Here is a 13,698-nt window from a genome sequence, read left to right on the forward strand (position 1 = left end):
GGGCATGTGCGAAGATAACACTGATGTTGAAGAATTTGACTCTTATCCGTATTGTGGTAATACTTTAATTCACTGGTGTGGAGCAGAAAACTGGATGTTCTAACCTCCGACAAACTACAAATCCACAACCAAACTCATGACAGCTACAATACAGTACGTCACCTTTAAACGTTGCTTTATATTTCCGGTATTGTAATAATATCGGCATTGTACTTTTGAAGTAAATCCCCCAGTTCGCAGATTCTCAGATCTCCGTTCTTAAAACTTTTCTGGGGGTCATCAACTTTAGAGGGATTTCTTGTCCTAAAGGCTTGGATAGAAAAGATCACTCGAAAGGCTGTGGAATCTCGTTTGGTATCAAACTGTTTGGAGGAATTATTTTCTACTTGGAAATACCAAATAATGACATGCCTTGGAATACCATAAATGTTTGGCAGCAGGGACGTACGCAGGGGGGGGGGGGGCACAGGGAGCCCGTGCCACACCCCCCACCCCCCCCCCCCCCCCAAATGGTTAGGTCCGACAAAAATTTGTTTAGCTACTTTAACAAATTATTACGATTTTTTTCTCTAAAATAATTTTTGTTTTTGAAATTTCAAATAAAAACTGATATTGTTCTGAAGGTTCTGCACTGAAAATGTACTTTGTCAACAAGTTGTCTAAGAAATATGTACAATTTTTTTGTTTGAATACTCTTTTTATAGAAACTTCCAGTAAAACTGAATTCCTTCTTTATGTTCTTTATACCATGCCAGTGTTTTGTAATTCTGTAATGAATATAAAGGTCTTAAGACTTTAAACTCATTTTGTATTCAAAACGATTACAAATTCAGTATTGTGCGGATTAGAAGTACATAAAATGAAATGTCTATTGGACAATATTTACGACATATCAAGGGTTTTCCGTGGAGTATACTTTGAAAACCAGTTAGAAAATTGTCTTACTGCCTTAATCAAAATTTTGTATTCCTATTTTATATCAACATGTTGCTAAACAGTGGAATAAAATAATGGAGAAAAATGTATTGTTCTGCAGTATAAAGTGATAATATCTGCTATAAATAGCATGTATTAAAATCTGCTGTTTTTTGAACCAACTTTAAATGAAAGAAGATTAGATGAGAAAATCAAAAAACAAAAAAAAAATCGCAATGTTAGGGTTTTTAGGTTTTGACGGTTTTGCTGGGAAACCACAAGCCCTATCAAAATGGAACAAAAGAAAATGTTGTAGCAGTGAAAATTCTTTACAATATTGTTCTTATATGATATTTTCGTGGGTTTTACCATTTTTGAGATAAATTCACTGACTGTATCATCTCCTTATAAAACAATGTCATGACTACAATATTCTAACTTAACCTTATATAAAACTTAAACTTATATATCTCAAAAATGCTACAACCGAGTAAAAAAATTACGAATATCAATCTTGTAGAGAGTTTTCACAGTTATACGATTTTCTGTAGTCCCATTTCGATAAGACCTACTGTTTTGAAACAAATCGTGAAAACCTAACAAAAAAACCTAAAAATGTGACCTAGGAACAAATCAAACAAATTTTCAAAGTTACAACATTTTCTTTAACCCATTTCGATAGGGCTAGCGGTTTCCATGCAAACTCGCGAAACCCTAAATATACCTAAAAATGTGAACTTATTTAAAATTTCCTCCAGCGATTTGCTATTGTTTTTGGATTTTTCTCATCTATGAACATTGCTGCTTCAGAATCCACAAACATTTCCCAGTTGTAAGCTCCTTTCATTTAACGTTGGTTCAAGAACACCGTGATATTGAACCCTCACGATAAAAGTGTACCTCATCGAAATAATGTTCTTAGACTAATCATATGTTTTGACGAAACTCGTGTCAAACAATTTGGAATCGATTTATTCCAGTTCGCCCGTCTGTCTGGCTCGTGTCCATTATAACTCTCGAACAGATCAACAGATTTGGTCCAAATTTTGGATCTCGCAATATTTTGTCCAAACTACCTTTGGACACCAGACTTCAAAATGTTTCCCAAAAATCTTGAGCAAAGTCTAATTCGATTTTTTCGATTCACTACCTGCAACACAAAATTTTAATTATCCGATTTGACCGAAACTATTAACATCCAAAAATTACGTACATATATCAAGTACCAAGAGGGTCTATTTGGGACAACATTTTCACAAAAGTTCAACATCAGTGTAGTTTAAGGGCTGTTTGAGTAGCCATTGCACTTTTTGACCAATGGTAATTCTTGCGGTCTTGTTTACAGCGGTATTGCATTTTTAGTGCGTAAGTCCATGGTTATGTCAGAATTGGTCCAAAAGCTCTAAATCTTACGCCGACCAACTAAATAGAATTCCAAAATAAGGTCCACTTCCAAAATGGACTATATCAGTCGATACTTTCAGGTATCGTCTGTACAGCATTTATTCGAAACGCCAACAATCGTGAAGTTGTACACCCCAAATGTTTGGAAATTATTGTCGGAAAGTTTATACGTCCAAATAAAGGAGACGAAATTCTGAAACTTCTTGGATGTACAATTTATAGAACAAAATTGCCTATCTGTCTATATGGTAATATTCAAAAATGTTTTACAATCGTTGAAGTTGAGGTTCACCATTTAATAAGTCGCGAACTGTCAATATATTTTATATAATATGAATATATTTATATTAATTGAAGTGTTTTAGCCGGGGTCTCATAATATAGACCATATTAAATAAATTACGTGGAAGCTGTGTTGGTGGTAATATAAACAAATGGGTAAAAATGTGTTGAAGTTAGCAAGTGTTTTTGTGTTTTTTTCTTGATTTCTGGTCAAACCAGGGAAACTCAGACCTGAGCTCAAAGAAAGAATTGAAGAATACCCCTTGGGCAACATGGTCCTAATGTATGACTTCTCGATATATACAGTGCATCCCCCTTAAATCCATGCTGACATTTTGAAGTTTTGAAATCGGTGTTTTTTGAATTTTTCTTATAATTGGAGGGCGCAACCAGATAATGACCTAAGCTATTTATTGGATTGTAGAACTCGTGATTCCACGTCGTTTGATGTATATCTCATGAGTGTGCTCCGTACAGCTCCCTAGTAATAGGAGTCCAAGGTCGAATTTTTGGTGCGTAAATTTTTTTTAGAAACCTATTTTGTGGCTTCAAAATTTACAACTGTGACTCAGGTACCCTTGAAACCCGCGTGATTTTAGATTTTTTCCGCGCCGGATTTAATGAGCCCTACCGCGATCGAATCCATCCACTAAAACCGCTGATATAGATACCCTGAAAATAAGCAAAATTTTATTTTGACTTTTCCGCATACTAAACCGCGATTTCCCATAAAATTTTTTACATAAATGGAATCCTTTATACGCGATTATAATATTTGTCAAAAAGGTGTGTCATAAATTACATAGATTCAGGAGTAGTATTCGTATTTAACCAAAAATAGAATCAGTTAGCACATCCGCGGTTCTTGACGAATCTGTATAAAATTTGTCTTATTGACGTATTTTTAACAGGGGGTCACTGAAATCGGATGCGCCTTATAATCATATGAACATCGCGTTATTTTTACCCACATGAAGCATTTTGGTGTAGTAAGATGCAACTGATGGCACACTTTGGCGGTTAAATGAAACATGGAAAAATGCAAACATATTGACAGAGATGCACTCGCTCTATGCGAAAAGCACATGCGCCTCAACTGATTTTAACTATTTCGCGCGTTATACGGTTTTTAACTTTTATGTTTTTTCTTTGATTGTAATATCAATATCACTCTTTATTTCCTAATTCTATTGCTTACCACACAAAGCAAATATACTTTCACGATGATAAACTATTTTCCTTGAAGATGTTTTAGCAAAATAATTCAGGTTTTGTTTGGATATTAAGCGAAATAGTAGAATAACTCCCAAAAAAAGTTCTCAAATTTTTCGTATTAAACCAAAAAATATATTCTTGAAATAATGTTCAAACAATAAACTTTTGTCTTTTGTTGTAGCTGCAATATGCAATTTAAAATCCTAATCTATAAAATATTGGTCTCACATTTTTCTGGACAATGTCTAGATTCTGTACGTATTTTTAATTTATTTTTTTAGAGATTTTTATGGACACTGAGTAAATAAAATTTACTCCAAGATTCCTTCATTATTTTTTGATTTTCCGAGAAAATGAAAATAAATTTAGCAAATATTTAGGCGCCTACGGATAGATATTAAATGTTGTTACCGATTTATATATACATTTTGGTATTACAACACAAAGGGAATTTTTAAATATTTTTTCTTTATAAGGGAATAAAACCCCCCATAACTTTTGGGCGCAGCATCCAATTTTGTGTACGCGAACAGATTTGAAACCACGATTTTTTTCTTAATCCCTGTACCAAAAATCGTGAATGTGCTTGAAAAAAAATTTTTAATTTTTTTTCGATGGAATTGTAAAGGAAATTTGAAATTTACCATATATAAAAGTCTCAACTCACACAGTCTAAGGGTATATCTCTGTAGTCAAACCCGACTGTTACTTTTTACTTGTTTTCCAGAAAGCAAAAGTTATGAAGTTTTATAAGTTTGTCTCCGCTGTGCCGACAGAAGTGATTGGTCGTTGGAAAGTTTTTAAGATCATCGAGTCCATAAACATCTAGTCGTACAATTAAGATAGAAATAAGCGGGAACAACAACCGTTGATGTATCAGATGGATTTTTCGACTTAACCTATTTTTTCAGGATTTAGCTAAAATGTTGCCGAGCTCTTTTTCGACCATGCTTTTGCGTAGTCTCAAACAGTACTGCGAGTTGGATTCGGAGTTTATGAGTCGTAGATTGCAACGCCCGGCAGCTGATATTTTTTTCTTTTTATACCCTCAGCCTTTAGGCTAAAGAGGGTATTTACACTTTGATACGACCAAAAGTGTGCCTCATCGAAATAATGGTTTTAGACCCCAAGTATGTTTGTACGATATCCGTTTCAGACAATTTTGATTAGATCTAGCAATGTCCGTCCGTCTGTCTGTCTGTCTGGCTGGCTGGTGTGCACGATAACTCTGGAACGGATCAATCGATTCGGTTCAAATTTTGGGTATCGAGATATTTTGTCCAGATTCGATTTAAGTTCGAAGATGGGCCATATAGGTCTACTCCTTCAGGTACCTACCCCACAAATGTTCAAAAATTGTCGCAAAACTTGTGCGCACGATAACTCTTGTAGGGAACAACCGATTTGGTCCATACTGTGCACATCGTGTAATTTCTACCAAACTTAGATGAGGTTCCAATATGGACTCAATCGGTCCACTCCTTCGGGTACCTCCCACACAAAATTTCGGATAAGTTCAGTTTAGGACCTGGTCTCGAATCGCTTTGATTTTGGTTTACGCAAGTTGTATTCGCTGTCCTCTATACGACGCTGTAAGTTTCATTAGGGGCAAGTCCATACTTCTTGAGAAAATAGCCTGAAAGTTACAAAAAATCCTATGACACCGTGTGTAGTGGTTGGAGCGCAAGATAACTCTCGAACGGATCTTCCGATTCGGTCCAAAATTTGGCTTTCGTAATATTTTGTCCAAACTTAGTTCAAGTTCAAAGATGGATTATATCGGTCCACACCTTCAGGTACCTCCCCCACAAAAGTTCGATTTGGTCCATACTTTGTACATTATGAAATTTCTACCAGACTTAAATGAGGTTCCAATATGGACTCAATCGCTAAACTCCTTCGAGTACCTCCCACACAAAATTTCGGAAAAGTTCAGTTTAGGACCTGCTTTCGAATCGCCTTGGTTTTTGTTGTAGAATCTTGTATATACTGTCCCCTATACGAAGGTACAAGTTTCCTCACGGGCAAGTCCATACATCCTGAAAAAATAGCCTGAAAGTTGAAAAACAAACCCTATGACACCATGTTTATGGGTGGAAGCGCAAGATAATTCTGGAACGGATATGCCGATTCCGGCCAAAATTTGGCCTTCGTAATATTGTTTCCAAACTTAGTTTAAGTTTGTAGATAAGCCATATCGGTCCACTCCTTCAGGTACCTACCGCACAATAACTCTTGATGGGAGTGACCGATTTGGTCCATACTTTACACATTCTCATATTATCTACCAGATATATATATAAGGTTCGAATATGGACTATATTTGTCCACTCCATCCCGTACCTCCCACACAAAATTTTGGATAAGTTCACTTTAAGGCCTGCTATTAAATCACTTTGATTTTTGCTGAAGCAACTTACATTCGCTGCCTCAATCACAACGGTAAAAGTTGTTTCAGGGGCAAGTCCATACTTCTTGAGAAAACAGCCCGAAGGGTGTAAAAACCCCCTATGGCACACCCATGGTCCATGTCGGTCCATTCCTTTAAGTACCTTTTACGCAAAATTTTTGAACTTTAATCCTAATCAACATTTTTGTCGGTTCATGTGACTAAAATTTTGAAACCCCCTAAATACATAGTTTTTTTGTGAAAAAAGTGTTTCAAATTTCACAGGCTGAGGGTATATCTCTGTCGGCAAAGCCGACTGATACTTTTTTACTTGTTTTAATGTACATTTCTGAATTTTTAGTTGGCTTTCACGAACTCTATCACTTCTAGTAAAATAGTAAAGTTTAGGTGTTTTTATGACATTAAAGAATATTATTTTCTTACAATAATATAAGACTTTTTAATGGCACTGAAGTTAGTGTGTGATATATGTACTTTAAAAAAGAAGCGGCGTCATGTTCGGATCGAACTGTTTATTTCCTTTAAAACTGTAACAAATGCAATCGCTGTGTTCGAACGTGGATCTATTTTCACCACTCTTTTCATGGATGTTCTCCCACCAAAAAGATTTCCAAAATCCATATTACTGACGATATTTTTAAATACTATGCTAATAGCCTCGAATTTTACAAAATTTTTCGAAAGCTATTCGCTGCGGGATTTAGAACCCAAAATGCCAAATAAGAGCTTATGTGGTTGAAAACTCTGGGATACACCAAAACGTACATCTATATGGGGAATATTCATTTGAAAGATTGTTTAGTTATTGCTTCAATTCTGCTGGAGAATTTGGTTAAAAACTTTTGTATGGAGACTGTAACCAACGTGGTCTGATATGGTTCATTTTCAATTCTAAACATCCAATGACTAATGTATGTATTATAATCAATTCCAAATTTCAATCGTGTATCTAAAATATTGTGATCTCTCTCTATTGAATGTGTATACTTTGTGGCAATATTGAATATATACAAAATCAACTAAAAAGTCTTAAAATAGCTTTAAGTAAAGATACACACAATTTTAAAGTTTCATGATTTTTGGTCAAGTTGGGCCCCCCCCCCCCCGAAATGAAATCCTGCGTACGTCCCTGTTTGGCAGTGTCGAAGGCAGTCTTCTGTTTGGATCTGCACCGGGGACTTCTGTCCAAGATTCATCCGCCCGTCTTGCTGGCGGGTCGGGGTAGGCGATAACTCTCGAACGAATAAACTAATCTTTGCACTTCGTACTATTTGTTCAATCTTAATCAAGCTCGATGATGGGGCATATCGGTTCACTCCTTCGGCCAGTGTGCAAGCTAACTCACGAAGGGAGTAGCCTATTTTGTTCCGAACACATCGTAATAGATTTTCCAAACTTATCTCAAACTCAAAGATAAAATATAGCCGTCCACTTCTTCCGGTATATTTTAACAACTTTAAACCTTCCATTACGGGTGCCACCGTGGTGCAATGGTATGCACGCCCGCCTTGCACGCAGAAGATCGGGGTTCGATTCCCCGGCCAGGCAACATCAAACATTTTTTCAACGGTGGCAAAATACCCCTCAGTAATGTTGGCGACATTTCCTGAGTATTTCAGCCTTGAAAAACTTCTCCATAAGTGGTGTCTTAAGACACGCCGTTCGGACTCGGCGATAAACAGTAGGACCCATATCATTGAGCTAAATATGAATCGGGGTGCACTCATTGATATGAGTGGAGTCTCCCTTGTCCCGTATGGGATGTTGTGGAACAATGTTTTTTTTTTTTTGTTTTTTTAAACCTTCCATTCCATTTGGTAGCTTGCATAGAAACGTCGATCAGTGTTGTCGATTTTTGTACTTTTTAAGATAACAGTGGTTTAGGGAATATTATTTATGTCATATATAAGTTTTGGTCGATTTTACAGAAATGTTGGTAGGAAAATGACAATACAAACGACAACACCGACTATATTTTTGGCAATGAATTGCTGATGTCAGAGATTCGTTTTCGTTGCAATTAATTTATAATTTGTACTTTTAGCACTTGTTGTTGAATTTGTTAGTTGTATTGCCGTATGTACTTCATAAGTTGAAAAAGGGTTAATTTTCCGTCATAACTAACAAACACTCGAAAATTATTGACCATCTCAAATGTCAATACAGTCCTGTTAATCGCTTACAAGAATTACATCGTTTTTATGAAAGAAGTTCTTAAACTAACGTAACGTATGTCAACATTTTTCCATAATATTGTTCATAAGAAATTCTAGGCATATTATAGCCCACACACTTTATTATATGTCTATTTTTCTAACAACTGCGCCCCCATTACACGAGCTTTTTATAACAAGTTAACCGATTCTGCTCAATCTTTTGTTGGATAACAGCCTTCTTTTTTTGTAACAATGAATTTGCTAACAATAAAATCCTTCACATGTGGTCCCCATCCTACTCATTGACGAAATATTTGCATATGCTGGAGGTACGTACACTCGAGAAAAAAAATTGTTACTATTAAACAAACTTTTTTGGTAGGTTCTATTTATACCCTACACCACCTTGTGGTAAGGGGTATTATGCTAAGTTTACATTTACGAAATCCACTCGATTTCAACTGTCAATTCCATAGCTCAAACGTCAAATGAAATCTCATCTGGATTTCATTTGACGTTTAACCTATGGATTTGACAGTTGAAATCGAGTGGATTTCGTAAATGTAAACCAAGCATTAGTCTTTGTGCATTACTCGAAATAATAATTTTAGACACTACAAACTATATATATTCTTGATCAGTTCAACATCGATATAGCCGAACGGGTTGGAGTAGGTGGATGAAATTTTGGTAAAATATATTGAATGTACGTCGGACTTTTGGTATTGAAAACGGGCTATGAAGGTCCACGTTTTGGTAGAGCCCCCATAGGACAGTATCTCCCGATTCTCGGTACTTTGAAGTTTTTAGCTATATTATGCCTGAAATTTGTTATTTAGTCCTCCTTTGGGCTACAAAACTTTCTCCCAAGAAATTTGTCAGCACTGGTTCAAGTATTATCAGTATTATCGGTATTTTTAAATTGTGGCCTCAATAATTAAACGAAATGAATTTACTTTGGTACTTAGTCTCCGTTGGGAGTACAAAGATTTCCACTTGAAATTTGTCGGCATACATAGGTACACGCTTTCATATAGCCGCCATAGAACGGTACTTCCCGAGTTTCGGTATTTTAAAGGTTGTGGCATCAATTCCCCACCGAAATGGCGGTATGAAGTCTTTGATAGGGGTATTAACATTCCACCTGGAATTTGTCGGTATATGTCCAGGCTTTTATATAGCGCCCTGGGAACGGTACCTCCCTGCTTTCGGTATTGTGAAGGTTGTGGCCTCAATATCCCACCGAAATGGCTGAAATTCGGTATTTAGTCTTCGTTGGTGTTATAAAACTTTCCACCTGAAGTTTCTCGGTATAGGACCACGCCTTTATATAGCCGCCATAGAACAGTACCTCCCGAGTTTCGGTATTTTAAAGGTTGAGGCATCAATTTCCCACCGAAATGGCTGATAGTTGGTATAAAGTCTTTGATAGGGGTATAAACATTTCACCTGAAATTGGTCGGTATAGGTACAGGCTTTTATATAGCGCCCTGAGAACGGTACCTCCCGATTTTCGGTATTTTGAAGGTGGTGGCCCATATATCCCAGCAAAATTGCTGAAATTTGGTAGAAGAATAAAGCTGAGGATTTAACACATTCCACCTGAAATTTGTCGGTATAGGTCGACGTCCTCAGATAGCCCCCATAAAACGGTATCTCCCGGTTTTCGGTATATTGAAAGTTGTGGCCTCACATAGCCCCCATAGGACCGTACCTATCGGTTTTCGGTATTTTGAAAATTGTGGCCTCAATATCCCACCGATATGACAGAAATTTGGTATTTAGACTTCCATGGGGGTATGTCTTCAAATAGCCTCCATAGAAGCGTATTTCGCTATTTTGAAGGTTGTGCAATAAATATCCCATTGAAACGGCTAAAATTAAATACTAAAATATTTAGTCTCCGTTGGTGGTATAAATCTTTCCACCTGAAATTTTCCGGTATTGTTCCATATCCCTCCCAATTTTCTTTAAAATAGCAGCATTTGATGCTGGGTTGGCAGCCACAGGCCAAAAACATTTGGTTTCGGGTCAATCAGGTACGAAAGAACCCGCTGCCGTGTAATTTAAAACAACCTGTGAACGTCCCTGATGAAGTATCAAAGTTCACAAAGTTAAGGAAGCAGTTGTAAGGCGCTCAACGACGGAAGGACCAGGTGTGTCCAAACAAACAACATCAGAATACTCCCAAGGAAATCGGTAACACTCCCATCCCTTCTTCACAAGTACCTCTTGCTTGTGGGGGACAAAGTTGGATAGGACATAAAGAGGGTAAACCCGAATCTTCAGGAAAGACTGGGGACTCCAAAAGGAAACCCCATACATATCAGATGAAGATGGCCACGGAGACAAAAACGGAGCCGCCATCTATTTATATCAAGGTAACCAAAAGGCTGTACAGGGACGAGCTGTGCGGTGCGGTGATCGACACCAGTAAAAGGTCTGGCAGGCTACACAAAGATCACCAGCAAATCGCAGAGAATATTGTCAAGGACAAATTATTCGGCCACATCCTTCTATGACTTGGACCAATAAAAATAATCATCAGTGAGCTTTAGGGAGAACTTCTAATGTACCATTTGGGCCCACATGCGAACTTTTCCGCAGCCGGGAAGATAGTCAGTAGCATAGCAATTCCTTTGATTTTGCAAAGGTGGCAAGTCTATTATAGGGAGAAGAAAGTGGACTTCACTTTCCTTGTGGAGCAACTTGACGATAACTCACTGGTCAATCTGACGAGGGCAAATGGCTAGGCGCACTATATTCCAATGCTGTCAAGTCCAAAATTATAAGGGTAAGAATCGGAGGGAGAAAGAGCCGAAAACATCAGCGACTCCCAAGAAAATTGTTTATCGGAGAACCTGTGGTTTAGGGCAGCCATATAATAAACATCCATCGGCAACTACAGCCCTAATGAAGAAAATGGAGAAAACCAATAAAGCTAACATAAATATTGGCTTAATCCAGGAATCTTGAACTCTAAAGAACAAAGTGTCTGAACTGAACCATATAAATTATCAACTTTTTTAAGCTGGTGCCACAAAAACTTATATTTTAGCTCTAGAGTTGTCAACATTGGGCGCCACTATACTAAAACAAGGCAATCGAAAGATATACCTACCATTGGAATATCTGCCGTTTGACTCGCTGAAACTACCATGACTTGGAATACCTTTTAACGTATAGGACTGTCGAAGGCTGCTTTGTAAGTGATACAAATATGTATCCCCTGTATCTCTTGGATCATTTCAAGGATTTATCGCAAGGTCAATATCAGATCAATGGTAGACTTCTCTGGTCTAAAGCCGCGTTGATATGGTCCATTTCTTTCACTGACCATAGGCTTTCGTCGTTCACACAATATCCCCAACACTATCTTATAGGTAATACGGAGCAGACTTATGCCCCAATAATTCGAGCACACAGCTCTATTTACTTTCTTGTGGACGGACATAGAATGCACACGTTCCAATCATAGGGATGAAGAACGCCATCCCTAGCTATGAATATATCTTATCAGTTTGTCGCCTCCGGTCTTGAACAGCTCGACTGGTAAACCATCGACTCCTGTGGACTTATTATTCTTTAGCCGATTTACTGTTGTCTTTACCGCATACTCAATACTACCTTCTGGGTTTTGATCTGTGGCATCTTCGTCGTTAGCACTCTATCGGCATGTGTTACCAGATTACCTTGCTCGTTTTTATAAAAGGATTTACATACCTGCACCTAACCATCAATTTGATATTTATTACTTTGGTCGAGTTTTCGGAATTCATTCTGGATAATGTACATCTCGATTTTTTTACACTCTTTCGGAAAGGCGTTTAACCACTCTTCTTTTTCTCTCGATATCACTCTCGTTGCAACTGATTTCAGAGTAGTCCTATATGCAGTACCTCCAGATTTTCGGTATTTTCAAGATTTTAGCTATATATAATGTCCGAACTACCTGTAATATTCTATTTGAGATTCCTAGCGGTCTCAACACTGCTCCACTAAAAGTTATCAGTCAATACAGGTAAATGTTTTGGTATATCCCCCTTGTAACGGTACCTCGCGATATTCGGTATTTTGAGGATTTTAGCTACTTTTTGACCGACCTAGTCGGCAACAAGTCCGATGTTTCCAGTGGTCACAAATCTTCCTCCCCAACATTTGTTAAAATGGGTCCATTTGTTGGTATAGCCCCCATAGGGGGATTTTAGCCACAATTTTAAACCGAAGTAGCTGTAATTTGTCATTTGAGGTTCCCAGTGGTCACCAAAAATTGTCAACACAATTCCATGTGTTGGTATAACCTCCCATATAACGGTAATTCCCGATTTACGATATTTTGAGGGTTTTAGCTACATTTTTGACGGAACTACTGTAACGCGGTTTTGTCGTTTGATCGTGTGAGTTCAGTCGTGTCCAGGGTCGAGATAAGGTCTCACTTAACCTTACGGAATGAAAAGACGAGTAACCTCCCTTTCCTCCCTAATTTATAACACTGTGCAGCAGCATTTTTGGGGGTGAAAATTCCTTTTGGAGATGAATTTGCTTTATTAGTATATTAAGAACGAAGCTACAATAACGGCAAAGAGAAATATGAAGATATTTTCCCAAGTATTATAGGGGAAAAATCAAAAAAATCATCACGCGATATCTCAGAAACTTGACCTATGGCGAAAATTTCCTTTTGGGTTCTTAATGTACTCACCAAGGGCTTTCATCTCCAAAAAGAATTTTCCACCCCCCAGACTTTGAGTTCCATTTTGTGTCACAGTGTAATCTACTGATGTTTACATACCATAAGTTGTGTTCAAATAGCAAAAGGTAGATCGGATAGTTGGCGCTGGGGAAATCGGCAACTTGGATTGAGTATTTATGGTTGGAAGCTTCGTACAATATAAGTGGCCAATGATTCGTTGTTTGGTTCGGATGTAGACGATTTAAGGACGACCCGGTCCTCGGAAACTTGGTGTTTGGATGTGCAGATGCTTTGAAACTGCATTATTCACTGTTCAGTGGTAGACGATGTTACGGTGATCGAGAACTAGATGATTCGTTGCTCGGTAGTAGACGATTTGATGATGATCGGGAAATAGATGACTTGATACTGACGTTCAGGTGCCCCAGCTTCATGCGGTAGGTACTCGTGCAGTCGGCAGTTCGGCAGCTCCTTACGGCTTTAGTTCGGCCACTCGGCTCTTATATTGAATATGGTTGGCCATTAGGTGTTCGTATTGGTCGATCGCCTACTCGGCTCTCATTTTGTAGATGATCGACCACACCATGGTTGTATTGCAGATGTTCGGCCACTCGGCGATTCAG

Source organism: Musca autumnalis, unplaced genomic scaffold (genome assembly GCF_047663935.1).
Source record: "Musca autumnalis isolate F117 unplaced genomic scaffold, ASM4766393v1 scaffold_5, whole genome shotgun sequence".
NCBI lineage: Eukaryota > Metazoa > Arthropoda > Insecta > Diptera > Muscidae > Musca > Musca autumnalis.